Source organism: Amblyomma maculatum, chromosome 6, assembly GCF_055883805.1.
Source record: "Amblyomma maculatum isolate TAMU_Amacu chromosome 6, ASM5588380v1, whole genome shotgun sequence".
In the NCBI taxonomy this organism is placed as follows: Eukaryota; Metazoa; Arthropoda; class Arachnida; order Ixodida; family Ixodidae; genus Amblyomma; species Amblyomma maculatum.
The window spans coordinates 72063887-72081621 of record NC_139349.1 but is presented as its reverse complement, the minus strand read 5'-3'; the positions used below and the strand labels follow the sequence as shown (position 1 = coordinate 72081621).

General features: G+C 41.3%; 1 long non-coding RNA gene across 1 annotated transcript in view; it reads left to right on the top strand.

Moving 5' to 3' along the window:
- The window catches only part of LOC146186006 (uncharacterized), a 224395-nt gene extending 220808 nt beyond the window's left edge, over positions 1-3587 (top strand). The window contains exon 3 of the long non-coding RNA XR_014708064.1: positions 3414-3587. This is a non-coding gene — a long non-coding RNA (uncharacterized LOC146186006). The remainder of the gene's footprint in view (positions 1-3413) is intronic.
- Positions 3588-17735: the final 14148 nt, after the last annotated feature.

The window sequence follows — 17735 nt, the reverse complement described above, 5'->3', positions numbered from 1 at the left end:
TTGCTAGCCTGGGGGCTAAGCTGGCGCGCTTTGCTCTACGCGCACCGCTCCCAGGAAGCAGGCCACAGAGCACAGGATGTTCGCTGGCATATTATTGGCTCCGCGTGATATGGCGTATCTCCGCGAAATCTACACTTCTTGCACCCTTGCTCCCATGTACCACCGGTGGGCACCCGGCAGAACTGCATAAGTATCTTACGGGGAAGAAGCGGATGTTCAGACCGCTTTTGCCTTCAGGGCTGTGAGCTATCCTACTGGGGTTAGTTTCTTCACTCATGAGCTGCCCTATAACAGTTAAGAACACTGCGAGACATCTTACCCGATTCGACAAAATTCGAAATGCAAACACGATAGTCGACTCAGTAAAAACCGAGGTTCGTAAGCTGCTGCAAAATACATGCAATATTCACGTACATCTGAGTTTACAAACCTGGATCTCATTGCTTTTTTCAGCCAAATATAATAAAAGTGCAGTTCATCCTATTTCACGGGAAAAAAGGACTGTGCTTCAAAGTTTTTAGCAGGTCTTCTGAGCCTAATAAAATCATACGCTTGGGAAATCATTTTAATATCGTAGATGTTCTGCTTGCTTCAATATACAGCTATAGTATTTTTCTTCTTTCTAACTCACATGCGATATTCATAATCCGATCGAGCGATGCGCCCTTTTATTTTTACTCGAGCGCTCACCATACTCCGGGAAGCTTTAAAAAAACCAAAATAAATTTGTTTCTACGGCGCTACCATTAGCCCCAAAGGCAATAATATCTTACGTTGGCTGGCTGGGCATACTTTAAGTTCGATTCATGCAATTACTTTTTGCTTTTAAATGTAACTTTTATTGAACATCTTTTGATAATACCATCGAACCCAAATGCAGTTAACATTCCTTTCCTGCTCCTTTTTGTGCTGCAGGCCGGAATGAATGTTGTGTTATCATTCAGGTAAGGGATGAATAAAAAGGACTTCTGTTTTGTCGCTGCATAATGCTTCTTTTTTCTTGATATTAAGCTTTGACAAAATGAGTACATTTTTCTTAATGGAGAAGAGGGTAATTTGGAAACAGGCTTGGGCGGATCGGACTATTCTGAAAGGAAATACAAATGTAGTCAATAAAATAGTTGGATACCATAATTAGATGGAAATGATGAAAAACTAAATTAACGTTATCTTTCTGATTCGCTGCTTTAAAGGTTCAATGTTTGCGAGAACAGTATGAAGCATAAACTGCGAGATAGTTTTAAGAGCTACTGTCTGAGCTCGCAATATTTCTCTTTTGAAAACGCCGAGCTTGGCTGAACAAATAGCTTTTTACATATGTTTTATTCTTTTCCGTTTGATATTTTCTCTTTGAAATGTTTTTCTTTTATGCGTGCCTGTACAATATTCAGAACGGTTGTTAACCCACGTGAATTAAATCCTTTCCTATCGTAATAATATGCTATTCATTGGGGCATGTTGTGCCGTTCGCAGCATTCTAGGCGTTCTACACAAATTTTATATAAGCGAAGCATGGAGAATTTACATATTTTGTTAGAAAGCACAGCATGTTAGATTTGAATCACAAATTCTTTGGATTTATGCAGCACACAGAGTCACCGGCCCATTTTCGTTCCCGTGGATTGTCGACATCAGCAAAACGCAAGAATATTGCGCCTTTTTTTTATTTGAAGACTGTCAACTTGCTGGAGAAAGCGAAGTATTCTAGAGCCGCTCTGTTGGCGCTGGTGGTTTGTACGCTAGCTGAGAGTTTTTTCAGCATGCCGCAAGAACTACTACTCGTGCAGTCTCTCCCACGAAGCAGCTCCTTTTTATCGATTAGCAAAATGAGCTCTGCAGTGCCATCGTTCGTCCCCAGCCGTTACAGTTCTCCGAATTAGGGCGCCACCTAGATCGGTGACGAGTCCCCCATTAGCTTTCGGTTACCGTTATTTTTTTCCCCTCTGGCCGGACAGATCGAATGGTTTAATTGGGTGTGGCGTTGACACAAGCTGAGGGGCCGCGGAGCTTCCAGACGTCTCAGGAACGATACCGTTATACTTTTGTTAAACGCGCACTTCAATGTCGGCTTTGTTTCCTTGTCTGGCTCAGCTTCAACCGCTGCTTTTGTTTTTATATTTCTCGCGCTTCATATGACAGTCCAGGAAGTCAGACACCTGTAGAGCAGCCCACCGTTTAAGGGTGCGTAAGGCAAGGCTTTTCTTGCTTTCCTTTGTCACTCCTCAGCTTCCCTTTCTTTATTTTAGGACATTTCACGCAGCGTAAATGACGATTTTCTTTAAATATGACCGACGTCTCTTGATGACGTAAGGTGGCTGCCAGCTGCCACATCTGAAGTGTTCCTAATTATCTTGAAGAAAGTTATTCACACAAGCAGCTTTAATGGTTGTTGTTAGGCAGTATAGCAGATTGGTTTTACGGTCGATTCCGTTGCTGAACCGAGTGCCATTGAAGGGGGTTAGCGAAGTGCGTTCAGCTGCTGGCTAGTGAAAGGAGTGGTGTTATCGAGCCGATTTTTTATGACGCAGAAAAGTAAAGTTTTCGTCTAGTTCGAGATGGCTGCCTGCGGCTCGACGGTGGCTTCTGAGAGCCCCGTATTGTTTTACTGATTCAGTGGCTCATTTCCTGACTGCAGGCCTCAAACGCGCCTCATTATATACCAGGATACCTGTTTGTGCACGTGTGAACACCACGTAAAGAGAACATCGTCGTCGAGACCAGAGCCCTTATAAAAGAGCGCTTACCTCACTTAGGCGATTAGGTTTTCTGTGGAGGTGCACATGTAAACACCAGTGTCTGTATTCTTAGCTTTACGGGAAAATGTGTCTGCGCGGTCTTACTCTTGCTTCTGGAGGAAAAGGAAAGCAGCCCTATATGTTGGAGCCCACGAAGGCTTAGACGAGCTTAAAAATCTGGCATTATATTAGACAGGGGCCTTTTGCGAATACCTGGCAGATTTTCAGGATAACTGAAGGATAGTTCAAAGACGGCAGCCAAACTGGCGTGGGCAATGCAAGCGGTAAGGCCCAAGTTCCTGGGTAAAATGTTGGTAAAATGGCGTGGCCTCCGACACCCAGCTGTAAATGAATGAATGGCTGTTCCCTAGGTTCTTGACGCAGCTTCGTCTAATAGTGTCCTGTACCGAGGAACGGTACGGGGAGGAACGTAGGCGGTGACGTCAAACCTATTGCGAGCCTATGCGTTGACTGATGTTTATGCACGTGTGCGCCCTGCAGGCTGCCTTTTCTTTGATCGAGTGCAAGGGAAGGAGCTCGGGGGCATCACGATGCGGGATGCTAGGTCGGTACAGCGCTGTGCATTATATTATTCATCGCGATGGCGATGCTTGATAAGCATGGAGTAAGCTGCCAGTTGTGGGAGCTCCACTTAAGCACTGACACGGTCGGTTGCAGCCCGTCGTGACGTTCTCCGACCGCGCCTGGGCAAGTGCCGTTCGTCCTGGCCCTGCAGCGAAGGAGCCCATTTACCTTGGAAAGCCTAGCGACAAAGCCTGTTGCTGCACTCGGCGTAACCTTGCCGACGTATTGCACGAAAGACTGATTAACAGTGGGTTGACTTCACGAGCAATTTGTGGTTGTTGAAGCGGAGTTTCATGCACTATATAATATTGCTTGATCCCTTAATTATTGCAGGTTGTCGCCTCTTCAAGCGTTTCTCTTTGCCTGGAATTAGCGAGTCTTTATCCCATGCTAGTAGAGTCTTAGTTCTTGGAATTCATCAGTGCTCCCGAACCCCATTAACCAAAAGGAGCGACCTTAACTATAAGAGGGCATTTCTGTGACTATTTTTGTTTATCGTGACCTACATAATATATTGTTTCGAAAATATTTTTTCTGGTCTTTAGCTGCAGCGGTAAGATGGTCATCAAAGTGGCCGTAAAAGTACTTACAGAATATATTTTTTTATATACTAGAGCAGGTCCTGAGGAAGCTAAGGCTGTCTCGCCCCATGCTCGAGGCTGAAAATTCTGTCGCATTTATTGGATTCAAGGTGATAAAATATGTACCTCGAGTAATACGTAATTTCTTTGTTAAGACATCTGAAAATTTTGGCCAATCGAGAAGCGCATGTTCACCTATCAGTATTTGATAGTTTGTGCCTTGGTTTTCTTATGTAATTCGCATTAGAAGATCAGAACCAGTTAATTGGTTTCGCAACTGACATTGTATTAAAGAAGTCGTACTGGGCGCACAAATAACACTCACGCGCGTATATATATATATATAGATATTGCAACATTATGCCATCAATAACTTTCTTTCTCACTTCCTCTAAAATGCACATTAACTTTATATCTGTTTGCTCATACGATTTTCGTACGGCTTTGAAAGTCAATTTCAGAAGTTGGCTGAACAGCAGTTGTAATAATTTCCGGGGGACATTAAGGTTGGAGGAAGCTTTCATTAGAGCTCAAAAGTATGAATGTCGAATTTGCATAGCATTTCTTTTTGCTGGCATTATTATTCAAAACAATACGCTTTTGATTAAAATATGCTGTTTGCACATTGCTTCAATTTGTGCGAAAGTAGTAATCAAGGTTCTACACAAGTGGAACTAAAATCATAGGCTTGCATTAAAACTAGATTAGTTTAGCTTTTTTATTTGTTATGCAAAATATAGTACATATATGTTGTTTTTAGCTAAAAAAATTCAAATGAAGCTAAGTGTTTTATTCTCGGTTCAATTATGTAAATGGCGCAAAGTAAAGTCCATGAAAAAATTGGTCTGCCTATGCCTCATACTTCCCGCCAAAGACTCTACGTAAACTTTAAAAACGCTTTGATAAGAGCATTTTTATCAACGTTACCTGGGCTCCAGTCTTTCGGAGTGTAATCATTGTTTTATAGTTTATCTTTGTTCATTCGGTCCTTTTTGTTTCCTGTTTCACTGAAGATCTCAATTTGAAATCACTTTTATTGAGCCGCCTCTGTCAACGCATGCTAGCAGCGTCGTAACAAAGGTCCAGGTGGGGCACCCGTATGCTTTATTTCAATTATTTAAGCAGCATATTGCATTACTGGCAGCTTTCACAACTGTTTTGAGGTTGAAAGTGTGGTCGTAAGGCATCTTGATTAAATTAATTAGGTTAGTGCCTGATAGAAGTTATGGGTTCCGCCATGAAGGCATTTTAAAGCAGTGCGGGATGTTCTATGTGGCGGTAAATGTGGTCGACTGCCGTAAAGAAGCTGTAGTGGCTTAATAATCTGCTGACACACTTTTAATATACTATGAAAAAGATCAAATTTAAAACCGAAACCGAAGCCTGAGTTCCTGATAAAAACTTCAGAGCACTGAATGTTTGAAAACATCCGAAACGAAGAGACGTCATTCAGTAGCACCTATTTTTCCGATCGACGTGACGACGAAGGACAGAAAAATTATTTTTGAAGCCGTGAACAACTCAGTGTGACATACAATAAAATTTTGTATCAAATAATCGCGAAATCTTAAAATCGAATTTTTTGAAACCGCAGTCTCATCCGACATGGGGACTTTTTTTTTTTTTCCTGCAGCACACGGGTCTTAGTCAAAGCCCGAGAGCTCGTAATGCTCATGCGCACCGTCGGCAGCTACAGCGATAATTTGCCAGGAAGATGACACAGAAGAAATAAAAGCCTGCGCATGTGAAATTCACATCTCTTGGACACTGTTGCTTCCCGTACAATGTAGCAGCAGTGTTTAGATGCGGGCCGAAATTCTCCTAATAATGGAGGAAGTAGACTGTTGACAAGCTATCGCCAGTCCGGACAGAAGCACGAAAGGCCAATCAGCAAGATATGAATCGATTGTTCCTGAAAATGAGGAGCATTTAATGTCCAACTTTGGATCTCCGAGAAGCCGCTTTGAGAAAGGCACCCAGCTACCAGCGACGCAATGACCTAACCTTGGCATTAGACGTCAATCAAGGTAATGTACCTTAGTGTCACGCGAAATGCAAATAAGAGAAATTCCAAGAAGTTAAAATCTGAGAAAAGCGGTTACATGGAAGTAACTGACGAAAACGTGCCTGCAGGGGATGGGAATGCTTTTGATTGATTGATATTTCCATTAGAGAAAACACACACAAACCAACGGCGCCTTTCGAAGTTATATTAAAGCAACGTTTTTCATAGCTGAACCCAATAGCTAGGTTTCTGGCTCTGGAAATAGAAGACCAATCCATAGCTGCAAACTTTGAATTTAAAAAGGTTGCTATTTTTAAAGAACAGCATGACACGTGCGCGAAGACGATGGTGGGTATTTTGTGTGTTCTGTCTTCTTGAGGGGAGCCAAAGCGCAGTTGCATTGCAAAATGTTCTGATCTGGTTCTATGAGTCGCCTTGCTCCTGCTTATATATCTGATACATTTCAATAAACCAGTACACGATGTCTAGGTTTGCCAACTTGTGGATGTTCCTAAGCTTCGTATGGTTTTGCGCATAAATATTAGGCATTGGACTTTACACTTCATTTGGGAAGGCTTCACCCTCAGCCGCTTTTGCGCCTCTGAGCAGTTTTCTAAAGGTGCTCAAATTGAAATTAGTTGTTTTATAAAAAGATTTTGTATTGCTAGCTTATTCTAAATTTTTTTGAATTCCGAAGAACATTGCTCTGTCCTGTGCTGTCTGTGAGACAAGGCATACTCGAAACACTGTTCTATTTATTCCAAGCATTTGAAGAGTGTCTATCAAGATGGTTATAGGAAAAGTCAATTCGTTTGTAACCACCTTGGTTTAAATACACTAAATATGTGGATAAATAACAATAAATGGCCTAAAACTTTGCGTAATTCATGTGTGAGGTTTGCAAATGGCATTGTCATAAAAGCACACTGCCTCCAAAATCACGAAATATGAGATAAAAAGCAGTGATGCCGGCAACACTTCATTTCCTTGGGTACATTTTTTTTACGTCAAATAACAATTTTGTGTTAACACATCGAGTAAAATTGCCGAAAATTAAATGTTTATACACCACCGAGCCTTCTCACACGTACTGATGGACTGATAGATCGGTTCGTCCATCCCACAGGAATGCTGGAAGATGCACGATTCAAAAAGTTGGATTGAAAGAACATTCGCACATACGGTTCTCCAAAAACTTATGCTGTCCTACCGCAACGGTCCTTATATTATCCAGAACTTCGAGACCGCTGTTACTGAAGACTAAGAAAGAAGGTAAACAGCTATCCCACTTTGTCTCCAGTTTCGGTTCTGCTAAAGGTTTCGAAAAGAGGAATGAACTCGTTCTAATTTCCGCTTTGGTATGGTTTATATAATTTTTCTCATTTCTCACTTTTGATGGATTCTTAATTTAGTCAACAACAGGCACTCCTCTATTTGAGTAATTTTGCTGACTATGCAAAATTCATGTACCTCTGCTTAGATTCAAAAGGAATTGCATTTCCTCTGACACGAAAATGGCGGAATAATTCAAGGTATTTTAAAGAGCGGCCGTCATTTCTTTAGCCCTTTTTCACGTGCTTTCTCCCCATCTGCGTATCAGTTTTCCTACTTTTTGGGAATGTCACATTTTTTTTTTTTTTTTCACTCTGCTTGTCATGCAGAAACATCAAGGACGTGTGGTTTTTTAATCTACGCCGTCTCGAAGAATCGCGTTATAGGTAAATATTAACAATAATAACTACGGCTGAAGAAAAGGTTTACAGGCTTTTAATCATTTTTTGCGTTTTCCTATAAAAGTGAACCAAAATCAATTTTTCTACATTAAGACACGAGTTCTGACAACATGTTAACTCAGACGTTCGCCGTATACGTTTGCCGCGGAAATAGTAACAAGGCGGATTCGCGGATATATGTGTAGCCTTTCTGCCGCTTCGAATAGCAGAAATCAATCTGCGAGTAGGTTTCAGTTTGTTGTATGGCTTTTTTTGCCCGACATTGTTTTTGTATATAGTAGTTCAGTACTGCACGCTCGATTAAATTTGCACTTATACGATGGACACTGCAAAATTGCGCGACAAGATTCATGCATCCCAGCATGAACAGAGAAGGAATGATTCTAGTTCGAACTCTGTTTTATGCCTCTGAATCGGAATTTCCCCAGTAAAGGTGTGTAAAAAGAACATACGAAACCAACCAACGTCGCTTCGAATTTTTCTCTTCTTAAATGCGCAGGAACCATGCGCTTCGACAAATCTTGATATGAAAAATTGGGATATGTCGTCGAACCAAATTAGCAAACATACTTAAAGTTACATGAACCCTGTTTCCCTAACTGAGAGCTCCTTGCTTTTCCCTGCATCGTATACGGCTCAGTAAACACAGCCTGCGTGGCAGGCGCCAAAAGCGACTAAGTTCCTGTGTGCAGTTTAAAGAAGGTCTTTGCTGCAGGCTGTACTTTCATTCTTTTAAGCCTTTTTAGAACCTCATCTCCAGGGTCTCCACTGTACAAGGACCTGTACAATGGAACTGGAAAGACCACATCACACAAATCGTTATAAAGCTTTTTCTCCTTCATTTCATAGAAATTCTCCTCGAGAACCGTGCAAATAAACATTTAACACTCTCGGCAACCTCTTTCCAAAAGCCGCACAATCTTCCGGGTATGCTTTCCGTTCCCACAACGAACTCAGGCAACATGCGACACAACTTTAACTGGCAAACGGTGCGCAAAAAATGGCGAACGGTAAAACCATTTTTAGAGGAAAAGGGGTTTCTAGATACATGGGGTTTGCACTGTCTCATTTGTAAGCTGCCTGAAAACATAGACCACGTATTTCTTCATTGTTGGAAACAGTTTATTTTTGGGATGTCCTACGAATGACTATCAAAAACGATTTACCTATTGATCCATATAGCATCAGGTATCTGTCCACAGAAAACGAGGATGGAGCAGCTTTTGACCACATCCTGCTTATGGGCCTTCATTGTATATTGCGCTCGAGAATGGCTGGTTATTGCTGCTACCCCGATGCACGGTCTCCGCGAATGTATTTTCGGGAGTGTGTGCAGAGGTTTTTAAAGGAAATGAAAAAGCCGTCATGCCCACCAGAATGGGTTCAACAGCTGGAACAGCTGGCAATTCTTAGTGGATTTTAATGTAATAAAGCCTGCGCCATGTTGTCGGCAAACTGTAGGTGAATGCGTTTCTGTGTGTTTCTTTTGGATTTGTTGAGAACTGAAAATAAAAAAAAGTGACAGGCGCGAAAAATTTATTTTCGGGCTGCAACTCACGGATCTTGGGCGGCAGAGAGCCGGAAGAAAACAAATTGCTAGACGCCTGATATGCCTTCATTTCCTAACAGTGCAGGTAAAAAACATAAAACCATCGCTTGCACCCACTCGAACTGTAAACACTAGGGAAGGCATTAATCAATCACGGGTATATGTGAAGTAAAGAAGACAAAATACGCAGACTTGGAAACGTTACTTGGTAAGTTTGGGGAGTGGAATTGAAAGTCATGACAGCGCCTCCGAAGTGCTTCACTAACACTCTAATATCTGCGCACAACTCGGAGGTTATACTGGTAACGACTATTTGTTATGAACTGGTCCATTGTAAAGCCACAAAACACCATGGAAGGAACGATGCTATTCAGAAAATACTGCTCAACACCAAAGCTGCAGCCTGCAGTCTCAAATTGCAAGATTATCTCAGTAACCCTCGCATCCAGATTTTACTTTTCATAATAAATATCAGTCACCGCTTACTAGCTTCTCAACAAACATCAATAAGCACCCGTTTCAGTTTCGCAAGCGCCCGCATATCACAACACAGTACTTCTTTGCAAACGATGAAATCGGCTGGCTCGTACTCGCGATTTTCAGAATACTGCCGGCATCACTGAAAGTAAACATTTCCCTACTTAATAAAAAATAATTTCAACACATAACCAATAAATATCAGTCCTGTAACGCAAAAGAAGAATCTCAAAATGTTTAGAAATATGTATGCTTGGCTGGCTAACTGACTTCGGGCTTCATTCTGCAAAGTGCAATTAAATATCACCATTAACGCCCTGCACATAAATATTTTACTGCTTATCCTAAGATATACTGAGGTAGCAGTATCCACTGTGTATCTATAAGAAAATAGCTTGTAAATACTAGTTTTCTTAAGTATTAGCTTTTGCGGGATTCAATACTGCATTGCCATATCTAATGACTCTGACTGAAAGAGCTCGTCAATACCAGCATAGGTGCTAAGTGGCCCATGTAAAAACTTCCTGCACCGAACAGTAACCTCATTTCCCAATCTTCTTTTTGCGAGACATAAAACATCCCTTTCCTCCTACACTCAGGCTGTAGTATGGTTTTGGGCGCACTTCAAAGACGCTAGGAATTGCCTTTGCTCGCCGCATGATTCGGCCTTTTGTTTTTTTCGTCATGCTGCAACGTGTAACGGTACGAAAAGGCGCAGTCTGGTGGCTGGGCTCATGTTCATGAAGACGTACAAGGCGCCGTCACCTGCTTTTGGGGTGCGGAACCGCAATGCCTCCCTTTCATGAAACGATAAAGCACTCTTGAACGGAAAGAAAAGGGAATGGAGTTCCTTTGAGAGCAATTTGCAGGGCGACGTGAAGAAGCGATATATTATGCAGCAATCTTCTTGCCTGCACGGGCTTTCTACGCCATGCGTCTTCACGATAGAACTAACCACCGTCGTTATGGCCATATTATTCAACATAACCGAGTCCACGAGTCGTTTTTCCTCTGTTTCTGAATAAGTTTTTCAAACTTAGCCTGTGCGCTACACTGGATAGAAGTGACCTTCAAATATAAAAATATATTTTAGCAACGTAATGCACGTACAGGTGATCATATATATATATATATATATATATATATATATATATATATATATATATATATATATATATATATATATATATATATATATATATATATATATATATATATATATGTATATATATATATGTGTAGGCTATCAGCTTTCAGCATATTTAGTTTCCAAGGATATTTCTGCATTTTGTACGAAGAAAGAGAGGGGCGTGGAACTTTTCTCACAAAGAGCAAGCGATGAGACGTGAATGAACAACTTATCTCAGTAAAGTTTAGTGTATATCGACGTTTTCTCTAAAACTTTGCTGTTCCCTAACATCGTCAGCGTATATCCTGACAGTATTTTTTTATTATCAGTAGCATCATCACTTACAAACGTTATTAGCACAATACAAGCCAGCGACTGAATGTTTCAGTATAATATCTACTTTTATAATTTTAATTCCAGTATACTAGCAATCTTCACATAATTGACTACCGACCTTCAAATTAATCGCCTTTGCGCAAGATCTTCGTACTTAATTCGACTTAGCGAAATATGGTTTGGGGACGACGTATCGCCAATCCTCTCAGATTCGCCACCATTAGTTTAAAATCATGCCCGTGGAAAGTCAGAGAACTTCCTAGCGTCGACCGGGAGATAGTAAAGTAGCCAAGAACATGCCTACCCTTTTCCGATAATTGGCCATAGTGGGTGCATTGAATGCAATTCACACAAATGTTTTGTACCCCACAATGCCTTGTAAACTTGCAATGTTTCAAGGTGTGCCTAACAACAATATCAGGCATTGGTTTCAATATTCGTTTAATACTAATACTTTCCATGGAACAGGCATATTAGAGTGTACAGTCGTGAGGAAAAGTGCCATACAACACGCACTCGGGAGAGAAGCTTGGAATGGACGTACGGCCGGATGAATGGGTGAGTTGGTGGGTGGGTAAGTGGGTGGATGGGTTTGGATATCATGCGGACGTACGGACTGATGGATGGATGGATAGATATTATGCGAATGGAAGGATAGATTATAAGACGTGTCTCCCTTGAAACAAGCTAGTGGCAGTTTCCATTATGCTGGAAGTTTTTCTTTTTTTCTTTTATGATTTGAATGTTGTTATGTCAGCTATTTCATCATTTTACTTGCTAAATATTTACTCCTACCCTTATGTCATCCGTCTGCTTTTCAGCCACCAATCTTCTAATCGATTTTTGCTAACTTGCGCCGCAGATACATTCATCCGACCTACGGTTGTCTCTAAACTCAAGGGCCTCAGGCAGAGATACTCGACATTCGAGTATAAGATGTTGAATTGTTTTTATGGATTTGCCTCACACTGCCCATTGTCATATTTTTGACTAAATTTGTTTCTGTAGATGTGTGTTCTAAGGCACCCAGATCTATCTTCAAATAATAAATAAAAATTCGTTCCTGATGTGCCTTTTAAAGTTATCTATATTCTTACACGCTGTTCATTTTCCATACAATTTATACATTGTTACTTTCTGTGTTTTTACCTGTTTAATGATTTACCTGTTTAATCTTTATTTCTTCGTAGTTGTGCCTTGCATGTTTACTAGCTGGTTTCCTTGTTCCTTTACTTTATTTTGAGTCAACGCTTTTTAGGTATAGGTATCTAAATAATTTAGCTGCCCACCTGTTATTTTCCATTTCCTTCAGGTCTTCCTATATTTTAGCCTCTGCTTTCCGTGCTTCGAAAGATACCCAGCCCATGTCACCCTGTAACCCTCGTTTGTTCTTTTACCGTCAGTACTTCGTACTAATAGTCCAACAGTTTTCAGATTTTTTTCTAAGCTCAAGAAAATCGCATCGAAACACCGTCTAGAGACAGCGACAGGGACAGCAATGCATGTATGTCGATAAAATAGGCACTGTCTAGATTGCAGATAGCGGTTGCAAGATGACTTTTTGATGCAGTTTCTCCGAACTCCTCCACTGGCGGTCTGTTTTATACCCTTTTTGCTTGCGACTGTACCATAGAATGGAAGGAGATAATAATTGCCCTTGGAATTATTACAGGCAGCACGGCACTGTGAAGGGAGCTCTTGTAGATTGCTTAAAACCACAGACAAAAGTGAAATGCGCAGCACACGTTCTCTAAAGTCGATTTATTTCTCAAATAATATCCAGGTAAGATTTGTCCGTGTTTAAAGAAACGCTCCCAGGTGACTATGGTACTGCAGGCACAGCTCGAATTCAGCATTTTGAACTTTTGTTTCTTATATGAACCATGCCGGAAATATTTTGTATATGAATATAGACCAATAATTGTGTTGCTGCCAAATGTTTAGGAAGTCAATTTGATAAAGCATGCAAGAAATGAAAAGCCCTAAATGCATTTTGCACATTAAAGACTTTATTTCACATTACCTTCCTTCGCTGTACTTTTGATCCAGAAACATCAACCCCAAGTCATCAGGAGCTTAACTTGACGCCCTTTTACGCACGCACTAACACCTTCGAATTCAGTTGTTTTCCACGCAACACTCAATCGTGAAACGAATTACCTGAGAACATTCGCTTCTTCGATCTCGGCAGTTTTTTAGCAGGCATTCAAGACGCATAAACATTTGTATACATGCCTGTAAACCCCCAGTGATTGTGTACCCCACTCTTGTTCATATTTTTGTTGTTCCCTGCGCATTATAATTTGGATTTATTTTAGTGCTGTATTCCTACGTTGAACACTGCACATTATCCTTCATGCATGTCTTAATCACCCACTCCTCCTATAGCGCTGCATTGCTGCGCAGTATGTATAAATAAATAGATAAAGAAAATATATTACAAGCTTTAGTAAAATATATCTTGTTTTTAAACAATTTTCATCTATACATTCACTCTAAATGCACGTAATATTAAAGCATGATGTCTAAGCTTTTCCAAATTTACTGCGATTATTGCCGAGCTGCAGCGAACGTAGCTGACACTTAGTTGTCATTGTCTCTGCTGCATTCGAAAAGTAGATTTTATTGAATTTAATATTTTGTATAACACAGCACGCACTTTTCGCGGTCTTTTTCTTTACAATGAAAATTGTTCAGGTATTTCACAGAACTTTCTCTTCTAGAATATACGCAAGTACTCACATTTTATGACCATTTTATTAGCAATTAATATTCCCAAAAAGTACAGGACAATAAAATGTTTATGTAGTTGATCCGAAAATGAAGTAAGTCAGCTGAATTTATGAAAGGATAAGCAAGCATTGGTCTTAAAGTTGGAATGCCACCATAGCCGACGTCAGAAACATTGATATTAGCAGAAGCCTAATACTGACGTGTTTTGTCAACTAACTATCCTGTCGCATAACCGTCACCAATTTTCCTGCCTTGCTTCAGAGAACCACTTTTCCACTTATGCCTGCTTGAATTCACAGGCGATATAATTGGCGAAATTTTCATCAGAGCTATTCTGGCTACCTCGTTATATGTTATATATAGAGTACATTTTCCTCTAAAATATCAACCAAACTAAATACAGTGTACTTAAAGTAAAGCCTTGACTCTTAATCGGCTGGTTTTAAAACCTAGTTCAAGGGTGTAAGACTTAAGTACAGCTACATTCGAACGCACGTGTGAGTGCTAATGCACTCTGTATGAATATTCCACAGTGTATTCCACATATCCTGAGTGTACACAAGTTGACTCATACAGAGCACATATACGAGCAATGCGAGGCGGTGCCGTCCAGCGAGACTCCATACACCTGGCTCGTGATTTTCCCTTTAGAAATAAAGAAAATCAATCTTACTGGGGTAAACAAGGCCTCAGGCGAGTAAGCTGCCAAATGTATGTAACAGCAAACGTTTTATTTATACTTTGTGCTATCGCCCTCGCACACCGTTCCTTCCCCAACCCTTTTGCTCCACACAGGTGTAGTTAACTGATGTCATTTCATCAAAAACAATCACCTAGTCCTAGTACGCAAAGCTAATGGTAATCTGGAAATGAATATGTCACGCTCTAAAAAGATTTCTCGTTTTTCTGGGCTAAGGCGAATTGCCTCAAAATACATGGTAATGTTTATTTAGTTCAGTGGTATTTTTTTATTTTATCAAAGCATTAAAAGAAACGTTGTTTCTGACGCTGTCAGCCTCTGCGTCGCAGCGTTTCTAATTTTCGTGCGCATTCAGCTTAATACCTTTACTCCTACTTCTGCTGTGTTACATTCATCGCGATATATTGCGTCTGCGAGGATGTGAAACCAACAAGATACTTATAGAAGTGAGAAGAGAAAGAAAAAATATGACGCATGTCTAGGCTCAGTACTGTGAAAGTTTACCACCCGCGAACACGGAGAGACAGCTTAGCATAAATGTATGAATCCTCCTCCAAAGTTGCTTTACTGCTCTTCGGGCTGTGATGCTGAAGAACGGTGTCGTAACACGAATACTACTCGCGACGGTGATTTATGATGCCTTGACAGCTGAGGAAGTGGCATTGCGTGGCGAGGCTGAAAATTCCTGCTTTGTAGATGAGCAGCTGAAACCATTATTACAAAACCGCCTTCCTGGCAAGGAGCCGTAAAGCATCTTGTAGCATTCGTGGAAGCCTGCAGGCATTCCTTTGTGCGTATATGTTCCGCTTTTCGCTCTTTGCGGGCCGAAAATTCTGAGGCCTTCGAAGAGGCTAACGACCTTGGGCTGCAGACTTGTGCCACATTAAAGTAGAACGTAGGCTACGAGACACATTGTTACGATGAATGGCTTTTCATGGCCGCTATGAGGCATGCATCGAGGTAGGCGCTCGTCAAGTTATACCCGAGTTTGGTGAAGGCAGGCGTTGAACGTTGTTAGCCCGGAAAGAGCTAAAGCCGACACATAATATGCCGACACAAACCCACGTTTTCAACACAACAGTAATCTGCGCATGTCGCTTCATTTTTCTGAACAAAGAGAGAGGGATGTAATGCGCTAACGCCGTTCTTCTTCCACTTCAACTTCGACTTCTGTTATTAACAGAACATCGAGACCCGTCCAGAATTATGATATACCCAATAGCTTCGTGCATACTCGCCAGAAGGCGAACAGCGCACACATGGTGCATCTTTATACAAACTCTTTCTCTCCTTCCGACTACTTTAAATGAAAATAAACTATTAATAACGCTTTGTTCAGCAAATGAAGGCTTTTGTTTCACAATGCAGCGAAGCTTAGGTGAAGAGCGAAGCGTAGCGTAACGCTAATGCTAATGATTTCACACTTTACCCTAGGAGTGGCTACAGTGAGAACCAGCCAACAGATGGTCATAGCAGAGTAGATGCAGATTCCACCAAATCATTAATTGAATTGGCCAAACACACAAAGAACCGTCAGAGGCTACGCTCTACCGACCCTGTTGATTACCTTCGGTCGAGAAGACCTTGAGCGACTACTATGGGCCGACACTGGCCTCAACCATTTTTTATTGGCGTGATATTTGAAAAGTGTGCCACAGTCTCATTTACGATGGCATGATGTTCCGGCACTAGCCGCACGAAACATGCGGACATTTTTTCACGTGGTACATGTTCTTTCGAAAAATACTTCCTCATGAAACCTCGCGCTCGCTCGCGCTGAAACTGCGTGCTATGATCAGTTCGTTTGAGGGAAATATGAACGCCAGCCCCACTGCCAATTCCGTAACGTTCCCTTGCGCCGTTGTGCAAACTGTAAAAAAAAATACACATTATTTAAAAGCGCATTAACTTCCTTATATTTTCACCGTAAGTGTTTATAAATCACCGTACTGGGCGCAAAAACAATGAAGATAGACCATTCCTAAACCTTACGCGCACAAGTCATGCACTAGTGTTAATATAAACCAACGTAATAAGGCACTGAGAGTGGGGTGATGCGAGTCGTACTCTGTCGACTGGTCGAGACACTGATAACCCCCGAGTGACAGTGTATAAAGGTTTGGTTTTAAGGGGTTTAACGTTCGAAAGCGACTCAGGCTATGAGAGATGCCGTAGTGGAGGGCTCTGGAAATTTCGACCACTTGGGCTTCTTTAACGTACACTGAAATCGCACAGCACACGGGTGTCTTGCTTTTTGACTCCATCGAGAAGCGACTGCCGAGGCCGCAATTCGATCCCACATCCCTGGGCACAGTAGCCGAGCGCCATAACCCCTGCACCACGACGTATAAAGCAATGAAGGTAGAAGTGTACAGGGGTTTGAATTTCATTCCATGGTATCGTTAGTTCATTCAACTGAGAGGGTCGAGCTCGGAGCATCCTGCATTGCACCCCGTGTTGCATAATGACAAAATTGCCCGCCTGTACTATATATTATATGAGCGATGCGTATTATTGATGAGTGGTTTTGATTCTTTTTTACTGAAACAAAACTCTTCAAACGACCTTATCGTCAACATGTTTCTTTTCTTTTTCATTTTTTTATGCTTTTTCTATGATTTTTTGGGGTGTCAGATTGTCAAGTGACAATATTCGTGTTAGAGTAAATGGTTTAACGAGCTTGGTGCTTGTTTCCTTATCCCACCCTGTTTTATTTGTTGTTTTAGTAATAGCGATTTTTGTTTTTTTTCTTGGACACGGAGGGAAGTAGCGTAAACTCTGATGCAGGCCAACGCGAAAATCGGCAGGAGCTTTACCTTCTGGTGGGTGCCTAAAATGATTTCACGTCATTTTAGATAACAGCGATGTATAATGCGGTTAAAAAATACAAACGAATCCACCTTACCAATATATTGCACATAGGAAAATTACGACCGCCAAGTATGGCATTCGGGGGCTCTGTGCGCATTATATGCCGTGATGGAGTACCGAGATGAAGGTTTGACACGACTGTGCGAATAGTACTCCACCAAATCTGATGATGAACCTCCTCGATACCTACAATGATTTGCACTCCATTCCCTTCTGCTGTTTGTGCTAGTCTGCGTTTAGACGCTTCGCAAAGTGCATGACTTGACGGCCTACTCAAGAACAATCGTAATTAACCTTTATC